At 39.4% G+C, this 7,713-nt stretch overlaps 1 pseudogene; it reads left to right on the top strand.

The window, feature by feature from the left end:
• The first annotated feature begins 1,318 nt into the window (after window positions 1-1,318).
• Window positions 1,319-1,856, top strand: LOC110196488 (ATP synthase F(0) complex subunit C2, mitochondrial pseudogene; annotated as a pseudogene).
• The last annotated feature ends 5,857 nt before the right edge of the window (window positions 1,857-7,713 follow it).

The following is a 7,713-nucleotide window of genomic DNA, read 5'->3' as shown; positions in this document are numbered from 1 at the left end:
AGATGATGTGTTAGGAGTCTGTGCTAAACTGCTTTTCCTCCAATTTGTAATTCTTTGTTCAAAAGGATTATATGGATGATATTTATAACACATTTTAAAAGAAAATAGTCAAATATATCCCCACAAAAAATAGTAGCCCCAATTCTGAAGGCCAACATATCTCCCTTACAAACTGAGTTAATTATCAAGCATTCGCTCTATCTTGTTATATGTGACCTAATCAAATGTCTGTGATATGGTTTGACCATGTCATTCCCCTGCTTAAGAAGTTCCATTGGTTTCCACTTTAACTGTAGGATTAAATATAAACTCTTATGTTTGACTTTCAAAGCCTTCCCAATGTGGTTCTGTCTTCCTTCCCCTCACCTTTCCCCACCTCCCACCTTTATTGTATCTTACTTTCCTTGTCCAAGGCTGAATATTTGCTATAGCCCATCTGTGATAGGATAACTATTTCCCAGGGTTCCCCCTGCTTACATTCATAGGTTAGGCTGGTGCTTTGCTTTTTGGGTTTGTTTTTTGTTTTGTTTTCCCTTGAAAAACCCACAAAGATGTCCCCTGGACTTGATTGGTCCAGAGAGCTAAGGCTAAAGCTTGCCTACCTCGGTATAGCTTCTTGGTAGCCTTTTGATGTGGCTTCTTATTCACCAAAGGCCATAAAAAGACCCACCCACTTGGAGTCGGGTCCCTTTTGACTTGATTAATACCCCAGGACTGGGCAAGTCTCCACACTCTCCCCTACTGACAGTATCCATAGAGAGAAGAGAGGGGACACATCTACTCAGGCCAATTGCCACAGTATCTTGGTTGAATAGCCTTTCTATACTATGAATAAATAAATCTCCTTTAGTTAAAGTGTTTCATTTTGACCCACGTCAGAGTCTGGATTAAAAGGGGACTAGCCTGGAGTTGACCCACCTAGCACAATGAACACGCTATTCTACTTCCTGCCTCCCTGCCTTTGAGTACGCCTCTACCAAGTCTTAAGTATACTACTTACTCCTTACCCCTACCTAGAAGAATCCCTGCCTTCCTTCAGAGGTCATCTAAAGTACCACCTCCTACAGGAAGTCTAACCTTATATTCCCAGGTAGTACCCTCTCCCCATAATGATTGATTTTGTATTCATGTCCTTATATGCCTGTTGTCCGCCACTCCCCAGGAGAATGTAAACTCCTTAGGTGCAAGAGTCTGTTTTGCTTGTATCTCTGTATCTCCGTTTCCTTAGAACCTGGCATTTTATAGGTGTTTAATAAATGTTTGTTGACCCCCTCTCTGTCTCCTCTGCTCTGCCGGCAGCTCTTCACCTTTGCCCCTCACCCGCTGAGAATGTACGCCTGCGCTACCCCAGCCCTCGGGAGGAACAGCTCTCAGGTGTTGAGTAGACTGTTATCTGCAGTGGTGCTACAACAGCCAGAGGTTCGGACAGCGGGGAACCTCAGCGTTTTGGCAGCATCAGGTCCCTTGACCTCACTCGTCCCCAGATGTGGATTCCAAACTAGCACCATCTCAAAAGACATTGACACAGCGGCCAAACTTATCGAGACCGGGGCTGCCACTGTGGGGGTGGCCGGCTCCAGAGTTGGGATTGGCACTGTGTTTGGAAGTCTCATCATTGGTTGTGCAGGAACCCCTCCCTAAAGCAGCAGCTCTTTTCCTACACCATTCTGGGCTTTGCCCTGTCCGAGGCCGTGAGGCTCTTTTGCCTGATGGTGGCCTTCCTCATCCTCTTCACCATGTGATGGAGCCATTTCTATCCCCCAATGTTTCTGAATGTTCCTCCTCGTCATCCTGGTCCTTCTATGTCTCTTCCAGCCTGTGTTTACCTCCTCCCCGGCCACCCCCCAATCTTACCATCCAGCCCTGGGGAAAGCCATGGTCAGGGTTTGACAGAGGGAAGACAAATAGATACTGTATTTAAAAAAAAAAATGACTGTTGAATGTTGAATAATTGATAGGAACACTAAATATACAATAGGTCCAGGTAATAACAAACCCTGTTTTACTGGGGTTCTAACGTAATGCCCATAAACTTTGTAATGACAATTAAGAAATTCTGACTTTTTTTTAACCTTTCAAGTCTCATCATAAGAAGCGCTGACCTGATTGAAATACTTTTGTTTTAAACTGCATAGCTGTTGCTGACTGGCCAAATGAACATAATGAGAAATCAGTAGGTACTTGTCCTTGATGGCATAATTGTCACAATTAACCTTTATATAAGATGCAAAACTTAATGGAACCTATCCCAGACACATACAGATGAAATGGAGCACTTCATTAGATAGTACCCCAAGCATCACTATTCTGCCACTAGAAAAGTCAAATCATGAGCTACAAAGGGGTGGCTTCCTGGATGGCCAGGACCTCTTTTACAATCTTAGGAAAGAAACTTCCTAAACTTGTACTCCCTAGCAATAGAAATTAAATATTAGCTGGAAATACAGTGTTGTTTTAATGAATGGGTTGGACTTGTCAGAAGTTCTGGGTCTGAATTCCAGTGTAGACACTTGTTAGCCTTGTAACCATGAACAAGACACTAACTGAGCTGAACCTCATTTTTCTCAGCTGAAGAGAATTTAGGGTCAAGGTGTATTGACTGGAAAAGTGCTGGGCTTGAAATCAGGAAATCTGTGTGACCTTAAGACTAACATATGGAACCAGGATATGAAATAAAAGTTTCCTTTTATATGACTGCCTACCGAATTGCAAAAAGAACTATGTATTCAAATGATTCAGTTCAGTTTAATGAACATCTAGTAAACTCCTATGTGCCAGATTGTTGATATGTAACAATGATTATGCAGGTTATAGTCTTTGCTAACAGAGAATTACAGTTTAGTAGTGGTATAGAATACAGACACAGATAATGACATTTTAAAATGCATTATAAGTGCATTAGTACAAACAAAGGTAAGTTACAAGGAAGAAAACATCCTAATTGACCTGGCCTCTTTATGACTAGGGTTTCCTTACCTTTCAAAATGTCTGACCTTTAAGGACTTTTTAATAACATTTCAAAAAGAGATTGGCCAGGCATATTTTTGTATTGAATATGTTTTTAAGTGGGTAGTGCACTTGAAATAATGAAAACAAGCTCTTTGCTGCATTTAGATCTATCGCACAGACCAGTCACATTTCTCCATCAGACCTGGAATCATTCTTGCCGCTTTCCCTGGAGAACTCATATCAGTTAATGAGGGAACCCAGCAGTCTTTTCATGTTTGTCAGGCTTAGCTCCTAAACTGCTATTCCCTAGGTCATTTATTGAGACTATTGGGAGGGATTCTGAGGTTGAGCACTCAAGGGGAGCAAGTAATGAGAGGCCATGAAGGGAGAATGAAATCAGAGGGAGATCTGATAGGGATTTGGTGAGGGGGGAAGGGAAGCAGATAAAGAAGACTTAGAAGTCTGTGACCTATTTTTAGTACCAGCAGCTAAGTCTCCTAGGAAAGATGTGAATGCTGATTACAAATGCTAGTGAGATTTAAATCTTAATAATAAAGTGTCCTGTGCTCAGGACAGGAAGGCGCTACATATAAATACATGTTTCTACGCCCAAAATTCTATTTTATTGGTATTTTACTTAGTTGTCTAAAGAGATCAGATAAAAAATGAAAAGATAGCCTAAATAGTCATATTATTTCATGATGGAATCAGAGAGGACTTGGTTATTTCAACAAGAATAGTAGTCTTCTACAAAGAGGCAATGTGTCCAAGGGCACAGAGAAAGCCCAGGGTATAAGGCCTGCTTGTATCCCTACTAGGTTTGTGATCTTGGGCAAATCACTTAATCTCAGCATCTACCAGACAACTCTTCTTTTTAATAGTATTTTACTTTTTCCAATTACATGTAAAAACAATTTTTAATATTAATTTTTTAATAAAATTTTGAGTTCCAAATTTTCTCCCTCTCTTCCTTCCCTCCCCCTTCCCTAAGACAGTAAGCAATTTGATATAGGTTATATATGTACAATCATGTAAAACATATTTCCATATTAGTCATATTGTGAAAGAATAAACAGACCAAAAAAAGCACACATGTGCACGCACACACACATACATACACACACACACACAAAGTGAAAAGAGTATACTTAATGTGGACAACTCTTCTAAGACTTAATTTTCAGAAGAGTTGGAGCTATGAATCATTGTGGGAATTCCTACCTTGGTATTTCCCTACACAGATAAAAATCACAGATCCACCCAAAATCTTTCTACAATTCTTTGACATTATTATATTATTTTATGCATCTCATCAAGCAAGTGGGCAAAGAAAATGGAAGAAGAGAGAGAGAGATACTGTTTCATTATCCTTTTAAAGCTAATATTCAACAAAATTTTAGTTGACAGGCAGCACATTGGCGTAACGCATGCTAGACTTAGAGAACCTGAAATCAAGTTCCCATTTTGCTATTTACTACCAGTGGGATGTGGACAAGTTACTAACTTCTCTAGAGTTCAGTTCTTCCTGTATAAAAAGAAAAGGTTGGACTAAAGGGCCTCTGAGTTTCCTGCAAGTTCTAAATCTATGATTCTATGACCTCAACACCCACCCAACAGTGACCCTTTAAGGACTTGGCTACTGTTGGGCCTCTTACCTTTCTTTCCATTCAGACTTTTATTATATAGATTTTATTTTTCCCTATAAGGAGCTCAGGAGTGGAAGCCTGGGTTAGGTTCTTTCTTCAACTCCCTTGAGCTCTGCGCCCACAATAGTTGGGAATGCTTCAAAGTTTCAATCAGTGCCAAAGAGAAGGGGGAGTGCCTTTCTTCTTTTAACCACAGACCCAGCCGAGGATTAAGGAGTGGCTGTTATCCACACCACATAAAGTCTCGCTAAGACCACTTTTACCCTAAGAACTAGGCCTTGTGACTTGGAGTATTCTAAGTGTGGAATGCTTGAAGCATGCATTACATCAGCCTGTTTGTCTGCCTGAAGCAACCCTAAAAAAACTTCCCTCTGAGTTTAGCAATATCCCTCTTTAATTACTAACAGGGGTTTCTATTGAACAACAACAAAACAAAACAAAAAACATGCCTTTTCTTCATTATTATTATTGTAATTATTCTTGTTCATAATAACAAACAGTTACATTCATATTGCTCTTTTTAAGTTCACAACAATTTTTATAAAGCATTGTATTTGATTTCTATTGTAAATGTGCGAGGCAAGAAGGACAAATATCGTTATTTCCATCTTAAAAATGAAGGATCATAGATATAGAACTCCAAGGCACATCACAGGCCAATCTAGTCCAAACCCTCATTTTACAGATGAGGAAACTGAGGACCAAATGCATTAAGTGACTTGCCCAATGTCACTTGGTAAATATCAGAGGCAGGTGCAGAGAGTTGTGATTCATTTAGCATCGCACCGCTTGTGAGAGGTAAACATCAGTCCTGACACTAGAAGTTCTTCTGCTGATCACCTATTATCCTCACTACAAGAGCTTATCATTTCTCTTTATTGTACATCCCAGCCTGTGGGATGGGAGTGGGGGAGGAAAGAGAGAGGGTGAGGACCATAGTGTTATTATAAGAAATCAAAGAATCTACTACATACACTAAACATTGACGTTATTATGTCATTAGGTATTTCCTCAGTGACCAGGTAATGCTGGTACAAATAGAATCATGTGGGAGGTCCTCCAATTTTCTTCTTATGAAAAAGATGTTCCCAAATACCAAAATCCTGGTGCAGGTTCCATTACTGAAAAGATTTATTTTCACCTAGTGGTCCAGTAATACCTTAAATTATAATAGATAATTATGTTTCATATTATTACATCATGTACATGTTATATGATATTAGTCACAGATAACATTAAATACCAAAAATAATTATTAACTCTCATAGAAAATTATTCAATACAAAAAAAGTCATCAACACTCTCTCCTGCCCCCAAAGAAATACCTAATTTCCAATACAGAAATCAGTCAAATGACATATTTTTAAGGGAAGAGTGCTTCCTCATGCCTCTCAAATCTTATGTAACCCAAAAGGAGTGCTATGAAGCTCATCTACTTATATGGCCATAGGTAGTAGGGCTAATAAATATACATTATCCCCACTGAAATTTCTGTAGTCCCAGTGATTTATTTTTTAAAATAACTACAATATAGGTTAGCATTTAAAATAGTCCAATTTAAATGCATAATACCATCATACATTAAGTTGTACCACATGCTAAACATTTATTTTTCCAACCAGTTAAACTTAGTTTGTAATATAATTCAGTTCAATTCAATTCAACAAGCATTTAATCATATTTGTATTGTTGCAGTCACTGTGCAGGTTGTTTTCCTGCTTTAGCTGACTTCAATTTGCATCAGTTCATATGGCTTCCTGTGCTTTTCTTTATTCCTCATATCCATCATTTCTTCTGGCACAATAACCTCCTACTACACAGTGACGATGCCTACCCTCAAAGAATTTACATTTTAAGGGGGAAAGAGCACATAAAGAGGAGGTAGAAAGGGAGGGGGAAATGAGGAAACAGAGGGTTGGTTGGGAAATGACAGAGAAGTAGAGGAGTAAATGACTGATTCTGAATAAGAAAAGAAGAAAACTCACCTATTGGAACCAGTGGTCCTAGAGGTAGAGTGGGGTCAAGAAAAATTATGAGAATGGGGCAGGTAGATGGTGCAGTGGATAGAGACCTGAAGTCAGAGGACCTGAGTTCAAATCTGGCCTCAGACCAAACACTTGACACTTACTAGCTCTGTGACCCTGGGCAAATCACTTAACCCCAATTGCCTAAAAAAAAAAATGATGAGGATGGCTGCAGTGAAGATGGCATAGTTTGGAAATGGCCAGGAAATACTGTGGTGGTTTGGTTCTAGTTAAGATAAGGCAAAAGCTTGCCAGTGAGAACTTAGGGTGTTAGGGGAAGAGTCTGAGTAAACTATTAAACTACTGTCTACTGGCATAGCAATACAAGTTTCAGGAAACTGTTTGATAAGCACTAAAGTACTATAGAAATGAGTTATTATTTTATATGGGCACTTATAAGAAAAGTTGCTTTATTATAGAATGAGAATAGCCTTCCATCTTATCGCATTGTAGGCTCTTTGGGATAAAAGAGTCAGGTCAGCAATGCTAAAAGTAATAGAACTTTTTTACAGGCACATTTTAACTCACCCAAGAAAAGGTATAAGGCCTAACTTGAGATATCCAAGTATATATGAAATAAGTCCAGGGTAGAGGGGATCAGGACAAAGGATTCATCCACATCTCAGTTGTTAAAAAATAAGATACTAGACCTCAGGTACAAAAGTCTTTCCATAACAGCAGAAGGAAAGGAGTCAGTGGTGGTCTTGCAAAAAGTCATGTAGACCTGCCACACTCAGGTTATATCAAGCCTTTTTTCATTCTTTTCTAGCTGCCAAGTGATCCTTTATCACCTGCATACCAGGACAGTTCAGTGAAACAAGTGAATGCCATAGATTTATTGGGAGGGAGGTGGTTCCCAGCCACTTATGTTTTATTGGTTACCCATCTTTGATGTAATAGGGAAATACCATGGATTGGCCAGCAGTCACCACTTTACAAGCAAGGAAGATTCTAGAATAGAAGATGTCAGAGGAAAAAAAGGTTGGGTCAGACAAGGTGGGGGTGAGGGAATATTGGGGAGAAGGTACAGTCTATAGAGGAGGCAGTCAGTTGCAAGAAAAGTTTTTGGAACTAGCATAAAACCCCAGTACAAT

Source organism: Phascolarctos cinereus, unplaced genomic scaffold (genome assembly GCF_003287225.1).
Source record: "Phascolarctos cinereus isolate Bilbo 61053 unplaced genomic scaffold, phaCin_HiC Scaffold_4;HRSCAF=312, whole genome shotgun sequence".
NCBI lineage: Eukaryota > Metazoa > Chordata > Mammalia > Diprotodontia > Phascolarctidae > Phascolarctos > Phascolarctos cinereus.
This window is presented reverse-complemented; position numbering and strand designations above follow the sequence as displayed.